The 15,044-nt window shown below is 44.9% G+C and overlaps 1 protein-coding gene across 3 annotated transcripts in view; it reads left to right on the top strand.

Moving 5' to 3' along the window:
- The window catches only part of CAMK1D (calcium/calmodulin dependent protein kinase ID), a 433,570-nt gene that overhangs the window by 79,265 nt on the left and 339,261 nt on the right, over positions 1–15,044 (top strand). The window lies entirely within an intron of this gene.

Here is a 15,044-nt window from a genome sequence, read left to right as displayed (position 1 = left end):
GTGTGTTGTGACGTGGAATGGTGTCCAGATACACGGCCAAGTGAAGGAAACAAGCTGGGGACGAGTGTATAGACTATATTACCTTTATGCAAGGAAGGTGAGGATCTGGAAATATATAGGGAAGTTTGTTTATATTTGTATAGAGAAGCCCTGGAAAGATAACAAGAAACGAAGGTAGATGTGGATAGGTAGCAGGCAGCGGTGAGCATAGGGACTGGCAGTAGCGTGGGAATGGCTCCTGTCTGCCTGTTTATATTGTGTTGACTTTTGGAATCACGCAGTAGACAACCAACCAACAAAAGTGATTCTGTCCAGGCGTGCCCCTTGACATTGAACTAGACCAAGAGCAGGTGGCAGAGAGCGAAGCCGGTTGAATGCATCATGAAAGGGTGAGGTCATCCACTCCATATCCATTCTCAGAAGCTCTCAAATTCAGACATTCAATAGCAGGTGCTTACTCAACCGCTCTGCCAATCTGATGTGCCAGGCACTGGCTTAGGTGCTGTCACTGGGGGCCTTAGGTCCAGGCTTTCATGGAGGTACTTGAAGGGACAGACCACAAGGAAATGATGAGCAAGCAGGAGGCTTATTCTGCTGGGCCCCAGGGAAGGAGGTGAGAGCAGTCCTTGCTGAGGTCAAAAGGGAGGTTAACTGCTGAACTGTATTCCGCATGTCGAGCCGAGTTTGTGAGCAATAAATTGGGGGTAAATTCTCACTTTTATTCTTTTCACCACGGCGCTCAGAATGTCATTTTTTACCATAATCTCATTATCCCTTCAGTTAAGTTTCAAATAAAGAAATAAACACAGAATAGAGGTCACTGTACCCCAGTCTACTACTGTGTTGCCCAGAAGACCAGAATTTAGGTGAATAAGTCAAAGTTGAGTTGACCATTACAGTTTTTTTTCACAACAGTGGGGCTGTATTGGGGATTATATTATCTCTATGATTTGTGTGACTATAACCATAGGTTATTAAACAGACAAGATATTAGTCTGACAATCTGTTACTCCACTCTGGAAGCGGTTAAATGTAAATTGTCCCTTTACTGTGACATATTAGCTATAGAAAATTCAAACACGCGCTCTTCTCCCTCCCACTCCCCCAACCCAGGGCTCACATTCCTCATATCTTCAAGACAATTATTTTCTGAAAATACTATGGAGATGTTCTCACGGTAGATGGTGTAGACATTTGCAACATTTCTCCTCTGTTTATTTATTTTTTTCTCATTCTGATCTTTTACTGGCAGATTTCTCCTTCACCGTTTCTGAATCAGATGAAATATTAATATGGTTATTTTTAAAAGTTTCTATGATGATATGATTTTTTAAAAGGGAGAGATATTTTTTCCTCTGTTTCTTTCGATTCCATTAAGCTTCGGTGAAACTTGAGAAACAGATCAAAGGCCATAGGAGATTGTGACGGTCAGCATGCTTTTTCGCATCTCCACTTCTCCAGCCACTTAAGTCTTGCTCAGATTTGACGGAATAAAAAACACAGACTGGCAGCCAGAGTTGGGAGTCTGGAATCTTCCTGGCAACCAAAGCCCAAAATACAGATCTCTCTGGAGCCAGCATATTCATAAACGATCGGAGGTTTGTGACTTAGTTAAGAAAGCACCAGAAGTCAGATTTAAGTTAAAAAAGAAAAAAAGCAGCGTAATGCAGATCCTTATTTTATAATCACAACAAAGTGCTTTCTATGGAATTGTAAGAACCGCTCAGGGTCCCAGGGATCCTCTGTCATCCTAGGGGATGCTCAGAAAGGTGATGGCCATGGAAGCTGGCCAGCGTGCTTACCTGTTGCTTACTGCTTGAGAGACTTGGGCCTCACCAGAAGGTGTGACATCCCTGGGCCTGGCGGTGGGAGTCACTGGAGCTGCCCCCTGATGGGGTGACTCTTCACAATGTCCATCATTAGCACAGCAAGGCAGCCTTGCAGAGAGTGAGGTGCATTAAGCAGTTCCGCACATGCGAGGTGCCAGGCATTTAGGCACAGTGAGGGTGTATGTCCGGTGCTCACACTAGGTTGTGTTTTCTTTCCGAATGTCATTTCCAGAGAGGACAGTAGAACAACAGGGATGCAAAGGTGAGAAAGGGTGATGGAGCGAGTTCTCTGATGCCTTTTGCTGTTTGGGGGGATGTTTGTAGAGTTAGCATATCCAAAAGGGGTGCCTTGGCCTGTGAAATCTCTCATCATTTGGGGGTGTTCTTCTTCTCTGTGGTCCCTTCATGCTTCTAGTAGTGGACCAGCCACACTGAGTGGAGACTGCGTTGCTTCGCCACAGCAACTTTGGAGGAAGAAGTTTATTGCTCGTTACATTACAGAAACCAAAGGATTGCTTTTCTTGGAAGCAACTCCCTGGTTTCTAAACCACACAGTAAACTGTTCTCCGGTGTCCACTTTGGCCGAATATTCTCAGCCAACGCTTCTTCTATCTTCTGCACACAGCATGATCCTTGGCTCCTTGGTGAGTCAGGGAAAGAAGATGAATGTATGTTTACAGTAGTTGTAATGTTCCTCCAAAGCCCAAATTCTGTTAATTTCATTAAAAATTTTTCATATTCTACCGAATTAACAATTTGTGTATCTGGCCTGTTAAGAGTTTTTTTAACTGCTGCTAGCCATTTGACCATATCTGTGGGAGCCTCAAAGCAGTCCAGCAGAATGGGTGTAAAATATAGTCATAAGGACAAAAAAAATAACTGGCATTTGTACAGTGCATTGGAGTTCATGACATGCAATTTCTGTGTCGTGTGTGTTACTCAACAGGAGATGGATCAGAGGACAGAGCCAACAGGCTCAACAGGCCAATTTGAGTCAAGGAGCTTTTATTTCTAACCAGTGGTGGTAATGGGGTCCTTTCATGTTGGTGAGAACTCAGAGGGCAGCACTTAACAGCAGCAGGGACAAAGGAACATTCTGAGTGGGCTGGAGGGAAGGTGCACGTTACGCCAGAGAAGGTGCATCTCTTGGCAAGGTTCTGTTGAGCAAACAATGGCTGAAATTGGTGTCAGTAACAACCTATTTCCTGCCTGATTGGGTTAGGAAAAGAAAATAAACTCTGAGTTTTTTTTTTTTTTTTTTTTTAAGATTTTCTTTATTTTTTTTGAGAGAGATGAGAGTGAGTGAGCGCAAGTGGAGGGAGAGGGAGAGGCGGAGGAAGAGGGAGAGGGAGAAGCAGACATCCCCCCTGAGCGCAGAGCCTGGCATCTAGCACAGGGCTCGATCTCAGGACCCCAAGATCACAAGCTGAGCCAAAATCAAATGCTTAACGACTAAGCCACCCAGACGCCCCTCTAAGAGGTTTTTAGCAAAGTATTACATGTATATACACGTGTCACATGTTGGTGCTTATTAGTATTTATTAGTTGATTCACTCATATGTTTATATTCAGAAGTTGCCCTTTTTAAGTAAACAAAATTCTTAACCCACTAGCGTATGTGTGTTTTTTTTTTTTAAAAGATTTTATTTATTTATTCATGAGAGACAGAGAGAGAGAGAGAGAGAGAGAGGGACAAGCAGGCTCCATGCAGGGAGCCTGACGTGGGACTCGATCCTGGGACCCCAGGATCATGCCCTGGGCCAAAGGCAGGCGCTTAACCGCTGAGCCACCAAGGTGTCCCCTGCTAGCGTATTTGTGTCTCTATCAACCAGTTTTCTCATGTCTGATTTTGTTGCCAATGTTTTCACTACCAAGTTCCTTGTGCCCTTTTTTTTTTCTTTTCACTTAGAGCCAGTGACTTGAAGGATTTGATATTAATGTTGAGCTGGACTCTGAGAGCCTAGTTAAAATGTATCTCAAAACAATAATAAAAGTCACTGGCTGTTCCCTTTCTTCTTCCCATGATTATTGAATGAGTAAGTGAGGAATTAAGATGATTAATGTGCAAACACCGAGCACTGGCCTTGGCAGATGAGTGTTCAGTAAATTAGTATTTTGCCTCACCCTCAATAGTGCTTTTCTTTCTTTTTTTTCTCCTTCCCCCTTCCCCCTTTCTCCCTCCCTCCCTTCTTTCCTCCTTCCTTCCTTCCTTCCTTCCTTCCTTCCTTCCTTCCTTCCTTCCTTCCTTCCTTCCGTCTCCACACCCCATGTGGGGCTTGTACTCACAACCCTGAGATCAAGAGTTGCATGCTTTATAACCTGAGCCAGCCAGGCGCCCCTCAATAGTGCTTTTCATCCTTCTTCTGAGTACTCTCAAGTGCAGAGAGTGGTAGACGCATGAGCTTAGGTATCTCTGAGTGTCTCACGGACTCCCATTGAGGACCACTGATGTTCTTGGAAGATGGGCCCTTGTAACCTCGTGGCTCTCTCTACCCCTTGGCACACATACTATAATTTGAGAAGTTTGGTGTTAGCAGCTAATGTTGGAAAGACAGAAGGGAGTGGTCAGTGTGTTCACCACAAATATGTTTTGTCATGTTTGATATCCTTTGAAATTTGGTCACATTTGTGTGGTTTATAAGGCCATTCTCTTGGGACACGCTGGGTGGCTCAGCGGTTGAGCAACTGCCTTCAGCTCAGGGCGTGATCCTAGGGTCCTGGGATTGAGTCCTACATCGGGCTCCCTGCATGGAGCCTGCTTCTCCTGCCTGTGTCTCTGCCTCTCTCTCTCTCTCTCTCTCTCTCTGTTTCTCATGAATAAATAAAATCTTTAGAAAAAAAAACGGCCATTCTCTTAGGTAGATTAGAACAGCCCACCTGTTCCCCAGTCATTCTGGACATCGGGCAGGGAATCATTTTTCCTCAAATTTGCATTTGCTCATACAGCTAAAATGTGGAAATCTGCTGAGAATACACTTGTACTTAGTGTCCTGTGGATTTTAGTTACATGAAGAGTTTTAATGGTGGGTTTCTTATTGGAGGGTAAGATAATAGGACAATATTTTTTTACTAACTCAGATACATGAAAATAAGAAAGAAATCCTTCTGATCATTTGGGCATTTCTGTAGCAGCTGCTAATTACAGATGATCCTCAATTGCCCCTGAATTCAGGGATTCTTATAGATAATATGCATTCTTTGATAGTCAAAAAATTTCACTTTGGTTGTTAGTTCTTATTTCCTTCTTTTTTTAATTTTTTTTTTAAAATTTATTTATGATAGTCACAGAGAGAGAGAGGCAGAGACACAGGCAGAGGGAGAAGCAGGCTCCATGCACCGGGAGCCTGATGTGGGATTCGATCCCGGGTCTCCAGGATCGTGCCCTGGGCCAAAGGCAGGCGCCAAACCGCTGAGCCACCCAGGGATCCCATCCTTCTTTTTTTAAAGTTATTATTTATTTGAGAGAGAGAAAGTGAGAAAGCATGAGTAGGGGGAAGGGCAGAGGGAGATGTGGGGCTCCAGTCCCAGGACCATGACCTGAGCCAAAGGCAGATGCTTAACCAACTGAGCCACCCAGGCGCCCCTGTTAGTTCTTGTTTCTTGTTCTTTTCTTTTCTTTTCTTTTTTTTAAAGATTTTATTTATTTATCCATGAGAGACACGGAGAGAGAGGGGCAGAGACACAGGCAGAGGGAGAAGCAGGCTCCATGCAGAGAGCCCCATGTGGGGCTCGATCCCAGATCTCCAGGATCACACCGTGGGCCGAAGGCAGGCACTCAATCGCTGAGCCACCCAGGTGTTCCTAGTTCTTGTTTCTATGGAACCAGTCTTATTTTGGAACCAACTTTTGACAGAAGACGTAACATTGTGAGCAATCACCACTTGTTCTATCTAGGTGTCTCATTTAATCATTGCTTTAATCCTGCAATGTGGGTGTTACTCCCCCCAGTGATGGATGAAGAGACAGAGGTTCAGGGAAGCTAATGCAGGACCACCCACTGAGTCATGGAGCTGGGCCCTAACCTCACCTCTCTGACTCAAGACTCATTATCTCTCTCTCAAACTACTGCCTCTCCACTGGTAGAAATATGGTAAAATGTCCTGTAAGATTGGAGGAGGCCCAAAAAAGGCTAACATAATCATGAATCATCAATTCCTGTGTAACCAAGAATTGACGAACATTTGAGAGAGTTAGCTTGGGTTTCTTCATACCAAAGTATTGACAAGCATTATAAGGAGCAAATGAGATAATGGATTAGAAATGCACTGGTCAGTACAACCAGCCCTACGCATACTAAGGCGGATTGTCAGTCCCTTAAACCTCTGCCCTTTGAGAAGAATCGGTGCCTGGGACGGTGCCTTTGGCCCCTCTGAGTTACAGGTTGGTCACTGTGATAGCTCGGCATGGCTGTTTACACTAGTTGAGACCTACATCTGGTCTAGACAAATGAGAGCTGCCAAACAAAGCAACGCGTTGAACGAGGATTGTCATGGCCAGGAGCCCATTTTCTTGTTTAAGATCTCTGGAACTTTCCTGCTAAAAGGCAGACAAGGTTTGGATAACTCATTTGAAAGCAAACCAAGTACTGTGTTCTCCCTCAGCCACTTGAGAAACTTGCTCAAAAATATATGTGAAGCAGAAGGAATGGAAAGACGCTGCCATGTTTAAGCGCGTAGCAAGCAGTGAGTCGGTGGTTGGGAACCCACCGTCATGGTGCCTTGACGGGTGGAACTCTTGTCACAGATGAATTGTTGCTTGAGCAATAGTCTTCACCCAGACAGTGCAGTTGCCTAGTGTGTACCTAAACCTCTCACCTCTGTTGAGAATAATGAAATGGCCAGTTACACAAGGGCCATCAATGACTTTTCTCTCATCCCTGTTCATCTTCTAAGAACATCAGTTGAGACAGACATTGTAGTGCCTGGTACAGTAACTGGCACGTTGAGGGATGACATACATAGTTCTTGAATATGTGTACTGCAGAAGCATCTCCTGGAAGTCAGGCTCAGTTTGAGCATCCGTGAGTAGGGTGACCTCTTGATTGGTCTTTATTCACATGAAGCTTATAAAATACATTCTTTAGGTTTTTTTAATTGAAATTTGATTGAGGTCAAATTTGATTGTAGATTTACATGAAGCTGTAAGGAATAATATAGAGAGATCCTGTGTACCTTTTATATAGTTTTCTCCAATGGGGGAAATTTTTCTGACAAAAACACAACACAATATCAAAATCAGGATGTTGGCATTGAGACAGTCCACCCATGTCGCTCATATGATCTGATTTTGTTCAAATGTATTTTTTTAAAGATTTATTTATTTTTAGAGAGGGAGAGAGAACAGAGGGAGGGGCATGGGGAGAGGGAGAGAGAGAATCTTTTTTTTTTTTTAAGAGATTTTATTTATTTATTCATGAGAAGCAGAGACACAGGCAGAGGGAAAGCAGACTCAATGCAGGGAGCCCAACGTGGGACTCGATCCTTGGGACTCCAGGATTACGCCCTGGGTGAAAGGCAGGTGCTAAACTGCTGAGCCACCCAGGGATCCCCAGGAGAGAGAGAATCTTAAGCAGACTCCATGCTGAGTGTGGAGCCTGTCACAGGGCTCGATCCCACGCTCCTGAGATCACAACCTGAGACAAAACCAAGAGTCGGAAGCTCAACCAACTGAGCCACCCAGACACCCCTGTTCAAATATTTTTTTAGTGTGCTTTTAAAATGGTGAAGTATGATTGGGGAGGGAAAAAAGCCAGACTGTAGGCTCCTGTGGCAAAGGTGGAACTAGAACTTTGTGAACGTATGTTGGGGCGAGGCTGGTTTCCAGTCCAGAGGAGAGCTGAGTGTGGGACGACTCAAGGGGTCCCCTGTCGGGGAGCAGAGGCTTCTCAGGGCAGTGAGCCTTGGGGCTGAGAGCAGTGGGCGTCTGTTTGGCAGCCCAGAGGAAAGGAGGGAGCCTTGTCCTGCATTTTCCAGGGCTGATGCTGCCACAAGTGGGTGCCCTTCCTACCAGTGACCTCTTTGCTCCAGCCACGCGGCGGGAACACGTGCCATGGTTTGGGCTTACAGGGGCCCGAAGTCTGGTCTACACCCAAATCCCAGACCACACCCGCCCCCTTCTGAACCAGAATTTCCAGAAGCCTTGAGAATTAGCCCCAGTCTCTGTCATTCTTTCCTTTCCTGTGGTTGTTTTTCTCATTGGATTCAGGCGAGCAAATAATGAGGTATTGGAGGGCTGGTGGTGCCTCTTTTTATTCATTATTTAGCAGTCTCTTAACCAAATCTCATCTGCCCTGTGCAGCCCGCACAGCATTGTGCTGGAAAGGTGGGTCATTAATGCTGATGGAAATGAAGGCAGCTTCTCCCTAGGGAGACACTTCCAGGGAACGAGGACCTGCAACTCCCCTGATGCGGAGGAAGTGGGGTGAGCAGAGGGTAGTGGTGCAGAGAGCAGGAGCCCATTATGTTTCTGGGACCCTTGAAGTCCAGGGTCCCACAGAGCTGAAGGAGCTTCTCTGAAGTGGGAACGTGGCCTTGTTTCTATTTAGGGAGAGAAAAACCACCCAGTATTTTTTATGCTCCCGAATTGAATCCAGCCTTCTAGGTTAGAAGATAGAGGTCCCCCCTACCATCCCCTTTTCTGACTTAAAAGTGTCTGGGTTTCAGCCTGTGTGAGTAACTAACTCACAGTTAACTCTTGCGTCTGAGCCAGGCCTTCCCTTAGGGGTGGGCAGGCTGCTTGCTGGCTTTACCATCACTGCTTTTCCTGGGGCAGAGCCAAGGAAGGCAACATTTGCATAATATTCCCTTATTTGGCTGGCCACCTTCTGCCATAGATCTGGAAAATAAAAGACACACCTTTCCCAGGAATTACTAGTTGTCCAACAAATAACTACATAACAACTGCTTACTATGTGGGAACCCTGAGAACTTTTTCCAGGAAAAGCTAATATAATAAAATACTTTGGCAAACGTGCTTATAGTATAATATTATTTAATAAGGTTTTAAGAATCCGGTTTTTAAATTTGCAGCTTCTGGAGGAAATCACGTTTTATTTTACTTGGAGAACAATTTAGTTGAAATGACCCTTGCAAGGGATTTGGAAAATGCACGTGTTCAGTTATTCTTCTAAGCCTTTTTATATAACTGGTTCTCACAGAACCTTGTTATTCCTGGCAGATTTTTCCCCCCCTCTGTTCCCACTTTTTTGGTTTACCAGGTTATTCTTCTTTTTAAGTATTGAACATTTTCTTCGGAGCATATTCTGATATTTCAGTAAATGGATGAATACCAGAAAGAAAGGATGGTGAATTTCTGCTTCATTGCTTTGGATGTTTCTTTGGATCCAAAGATATGTCTCAATGATTCCAAATGTTCACATCTCAGTAAGCAACCAGATAATGAGTTTCTTCGAATTATTGCAGAATGTCCATTATTATATAGATACAGCTAGCCTTGAGGGCTACATTTGCCTCCTGGATTTTATGACGACTTTCTGGAATGCTTTTGAAAACTTTAACTATATAGTACACATAGACTCGCTTTGTAAATTAAAGAAAGAGTGCGTCTGCGCCCCCATCCCTTATATGATAACGACTTGGAGAAAAATATGAAAATTGGCTCTCATCCTCAGCCATAACCACTGTTAAATTACAAAAATGTATTTTTCCAGGCTTTTTCTATGCATAGTTAACACGATTACTTTCCTTGTTGTGTATTGTTTCTTCCATTTATCATTAAATGACATATCCTGGGCATTTTCTCACATTGTAAATCTTTTTCCCAAATACTGTATATGCCGTTTGAATCCCAGGAAACCTAGGCCTAGCTTGAAGTGTGCACCATGGCCCACAGTGCCCCCACTTCTGTATTGACCAGGGGCCCCCAGGGTGTGTGTAGGGGAGGAGGGGGTCCCCTTGCCTTCCTGAAGTCAGAGTGCCGTAAGCATCCTCTCATTTCTCTCCATTCCTTCTCCTCTTTGTCCCCATGTGCATTTTCCTATGCGTATTTTTAGTTCCTTCTCACTCGCCAGTATCGATCAGAGGCTGGGGGCCGAGTGGCGGTCCCCTGGCCACGGCTTCTCTGCCTACGGGCGTGCCCGCTGCAGGCTTGCTCCTCCTGGGAAGTGGGAGTTAGCCCCGGCCTGCATTGTTTACTACACACGGGGGTGGCTGCCTTTATGATATTTGGTCACATTTCCTTCTGAACCCATGATCATTCATCCTCCTTGTTGACTTCTAACTGGAGACAGCCCCTCACTAAACATGGTGAACCCGTATTTTAGTGGCTGGTGCGGGGCTGGCTTTACGTATCAGGTGACCCTGTGAAACGTGGCCTGGCTCTTTGACTAGAGCTTAGCAACCCAAAGCCTGAGGATGCACAGGTCAGGAGCCAACCTGATTGCCAGGGTACAGACCAAGGGCGCCTTAACCTGTAAGTTCCTGAGAATCAGGAAAGGCAGGGCTGGAGCACTCCTCCCCACAGCCTGGGCTCTCCACTCCACCTGCCGGATAGGTGTCTGATTTTTTCCTTTATTGCTAGTGTAGAACGAGGACAGAAACGTTGGAAAGGCATGGTTTGGAGCTTGACTGCAATTCCCCATTTAACATGAGAGGTCTCTGCCTTTCTTAGTCTCCCCTTTGTCAGGATGCAGCCACTCTGGACGTGTCACGCCCTTTACTGAGGCATGAAGGCCTGTTGAGATACAGACAACATGCTGTCCGTGGGGTTCCCCACCATTGCTCTCTTTGGGTCTAAGTCTGTCACGTGCATTGATGGTGCAGGCCCTGGCAGGAGCCGGGAACCTTGGGAGCCCGTACGCAGCATCCCTGCTTGCTTGGTCTCTTCTCTTTCCTGTGATTAAAAACCTTGCTTCTCCTGCTCCTCTTTCCTAAGTGCACCCCTTTTCCTCCATGGAGGCCTCATGCAACTCTATTCCAGCTGCCCCACCTGTCTCCTTCCTTCCTCCCTTCATTCCTGGGCTTAGTCTCACACTTCTGTTGCACAGCATTCATTCATTCATTCATTCATTCATTCACTCATTCATCTGTGATTGTTGCTTGAGTCTCAGTGCGTAATGATACGCAGCACAGTTCCTGCCTCCCCAGGAGCCTGCTGCTCATTACCTGGGGAGTCAGGTAAGCTGATGACTATGCAAGGTAGGGGTCACAGGGTCCAGCAGAAACACAAGAAAGTGGGCCAAGTCTGTGCTGGAGTCAGGAAAGCCATCAGTGGTGAAGTGACACCCCTCAAAGGGTTTGTGAGGCCAATGAGGGGCAAAAGGAAGAGGACAGGCAGGCAGAAGGAATAACACATGTGGAGGTTGGAGGCATCGACAGTGTGGCACGTTCATGAAAATGAGCCATGCAGAAAGCCAGATTAGAAGTGACACTGGGAGAAAGGTTGTGGCCACATCACAAAGGCCCTTGTATATCGGAATGATAACAACCCAGTTAACGCTTCCATGGTCCTTATTATGGGCAAGACACTGAGCATTTTATAGACATGGGTTCATGTATTCCTCATACCAACTCTAAGAGGTAGCAACTGTTGCTGTCTCCATTTAACAGATGAAAAAACCAAGACCAGAGAGACTGGGATGGACAGAAGGTTCTCCGGACAGCAGGGGTGGATCTGGGCTTCGGGCCAGGGAGTCTGCTGTGGGACTGCATGGCCCAGAGCTGGCTGTCCTCGTGGCTCAGTGGTCACATCTCACACTCCAGAGCTGGACTTCATCACATGGGCTTCGGGGAGCGATGGGAAGGGGTTAACTCGTGGGGAAACAGATCTGAAATTTGTTCAGATAGTTCTTTAGAGACAGATGGAGATTTGATCCAGGAAGGCTGCTTAGAAGTCCCTGCCGTTGTTGTGTGGGAATCTGGTGGAACGTCTTTTAGAATGGCTTTCTCAGAATTCTATATCCTGAAAAGGCAGCTCTGCAGCCTATTTTTAAACCAGTGCTAGTTTATAACGAAACATGCCCTATATGCTGATAGAATTTAATGTGTGAATTTAATAATCAATATGTTTATGTGATTTTAAATATTTTGCTATGCAATAAAAGGAACAATTTTTTTTATTAGGCACTTTTCTTAAAGACCCTTTGGATCTTCCTTCCACTTCCCGGTCTGATAGGAGGCTGGCAGTTTCATTAACAGAACCCCGGGGAAGCAGCTGGCTCCTCTGTGACGGTGTCCCTAACTGGTACCTCTTCCAGGAGGTTTTTTTTTTTTTTTTTTTTAAACAGTTATTTATATTGTAGTATGGGGCGCCTGGGTGGCTCAGTTGGTTAAGCATCCGACTCTTGGTCTCGGCTCAGGTTATGTTCTGGAGGTCATGAGATCAGGCCCCGCATTGGGCTCCACGCTTAGCAGGGAATCTGCTTGACATTTTCTCTCCCTCTCCCTTTTCTTCTACCCCTCCCTCTGATTGTGCTCTCTCTCTCTCTCTCTCTCTCTCTCTGTATCTCTCTCAAATAAATACATAAATAAATAAAATCTTAAAGGAAATTGTAGTAAAATATACATACTACACACTTTATCATTTTAACCATTTTTAAATGTACAGTTCAGTGGGATTAAATACATGTACCATGTTGTGCAAATATCACCACCATCCATCCCTATTCCTTTTGTCATCCAGAACTGACCAATGAAGCAACAACTCCCATATTGCCTCACCCTCCAGCCCTTGGAACCCACATTCTACATTCTGTCTCAATGGATTTGACTCCCATAGATACCTCAGGTAATTGACCATTTGTGTCTGGCTTGTTTCACTTATAATAATATCCTTGAGGTTCATCCATGTTGTAGCAGGTGTCAGAGTTTCCTTCCTTTTTAAGGCTGAATAATACTCCACTGTATGGATAGGCCACATTTTGTTTATCCATTTAACCATCAATGGGTGCTTTGACTGCCTCCATGTTTTGGCTGTTGTGTTCAGTACTGCTGTGAACATAGGTCAGTATCTTCTGTTTAGGTGCCTGCTTTTAGTTCTTTTGGGTATTTCATGAGGTTTTGTTCCCTCCTAGGCCTCACCTTGGGAACTGTAACATAGCTGTGCTCATGGGGATAGACATTGCCTTCTTCTCCCTACTTTTGCTACCATGTCAAATGAATCATACTTAATATAGTAGTAGAGGTAGATTTCAGGAATAGTATGTTTTAGAGTGGGTCCTCTTTCCCACTTTTATGGAACAGGAAGCCTAGTAGGCATTAAACAGGAAGCATTCCCTGACAAACCTCAAGTAGGAGGTGACTGCTCTCTGAGCTGTAGAAGATCAAGGGAAGGTGAGGAGTGAGGGAGGGACAGGGCTGAGGGGCAGTGCTGATTGGGGGCCCAGTTTAGGAAGTAGAATTTAGGGCATTCATGAGTTTGCATTTCATTATAGGGCATGAGGAACAGAGAAGAGTCTGGGGTGAACCCCATATTTCTAGTTTGGGTGGCTAAATGGTCCCCAGAACTAGGATGACCAGCAAAGGCAGGGGAGTCCTGGGAGATCATAGAGTATACATCTATTTTGGACTGCTACAAAATAGGGGAAGAAGCTTCATGGGCCTGCAGATGATGTGCAGGGTAAGGGTCATTACAATGGGACCATATAGTGAAACTGGAAAAATATAGTGAAGTTACTATATAGTAAATTATTGTGAAATTATTATTAAATTATAGTAAATTAGTGTGAACTTATTTTTTTCCAGTTACATTGAAGATAATTGTTATAACCAACTGTGTAAGTTTAGGGCATAAGGTTTGATTTACATATATTGTGAAGTGATGACCACAGTAGGTTCAGCTAACATCCGTCTTCTCCTATAGACATGATAAGAATTAAAAAAAAAAAAAAAAAAAAAAACAGAAAAAAGGAAAAAATGTTTTCCTTGTGATGAGAACTCTTAGGATTTGCTCTCTGGACAATTTCTCCATATGCCGTTATCTGTGTTCACTATGGTCTCCAGGCTGTACATCCATCCCTAGGACTTAGGTATTTTGTAACTGGAAGTTTGTATCTTTTGACCACTTTCCTCCTGTTCCCCCTCCCCACCCTCTGCTTCTGATAGTCATGGGTCTAATCTTTTTTTTTTTTTTTAAGATTCCACATAGAAGTGAGAACATACAGTACCTTATAAATGTCTCACTTATTTCAATTTGTGTAATGCCTTCAGGTTCTATCCATGTTATAGCAAATGATAGGACTTCCTGTTTTTTAGGGCTGAATATTTCATTGTGTACATATACACCACAACTTCTTATTCAAAGATGGTTACATTTCTTTACAGAAATTCTCTTGTCAGGTCAGGACTTCTTATTTTGGGTATCTGTCATGAAGGTTAATATTTTCTTAATAATTCGTTCCTAACAGACCTGGCTCTTATTTCCTCAAATTTCCTTTGCTCCATATCCTGTTACTTTAGAATCGGAAGGGACCACGCAGGAGGAGGAATGGACTTAGGGGAAGGCTAATGGGTTCACTTTCAGGTGTCTTGATCTTGAGATGCTGGTGGACCATTTGGCAGAAGTATGCAGGTGGGTGGTTATGAAGATCTGGTGCTCAGGATTGACCGGAAGCTGACATAGCTATGGACACCATCCTAGAGCCCAGGGGGATGAGATTGCCGGAGTTCAGAAAGAAGGCAGAGAGGGGAAGACCATCCTCTTCTTTGTCTACTCCTGTTCCATTTTGAGGGACAGAGTGAACAATAGGCCAAGTTTCAGAGGTGGCCTCCAGCCTGGAGCCATGTCCCATTCCTCTGTCTTCGTGGGCACAGACTCCAGAGGGGAAGAGTAAGGTTTCAGGAGAAATGCTGGAGAGACTGGCTGAGGTGTGGCAGCCACATGGGTGGCAGGAGAGGATCCTACAGAAGAGGCTGGGGTGGGGTGGGCCTGGGGTCTGACTGGTGATCCTAGGCACGTGGTGTGCTGGAAGCCAGAGGGAGGAGGTTGAGGGAGGAGGGAGGGACCACATGCTTGACAAGTGTCCACTTGGCTGTTAGGAGGCCCTCGTCATCTCTTCTAGAATTGTTTCAGGTCATGGTGGTTTACAATCCAAGATGGGATCCTTCCAACGTGCTCTCCCCTTAGGTCTTGAAGTCCAGAAGCTCTGTCAGTCAGCACATGATGCTTCTTATCACCGTTCCTTACCAAAAATACCCTTCAGCAATTTAGAACATGTTCTAAACACTTCCGTTACATGTTTTGAATACCACCATTTGAACT

The sequence above is a fragment of the Vulpes vulpes genome, chromosome 2 (genome assembly GCF_048418805.1).
Source record: "Vulpes vulpes isolate BD-2025 chromosome 2, VulVul3, whole genome shotgun sequence".
In the NCBI taxonomy this organism is placed as follows: Eukaryota; Metazoa; Chordata; class Mammalia; order Carnivora; family Canidae; genus Vulpes; species Vulpes vulpes.
The sequence above is the reverse complement of the archived record's forward strand: the minus strand, read 5'-3'. Positions and strand labels throughout refer to the sequence as shown.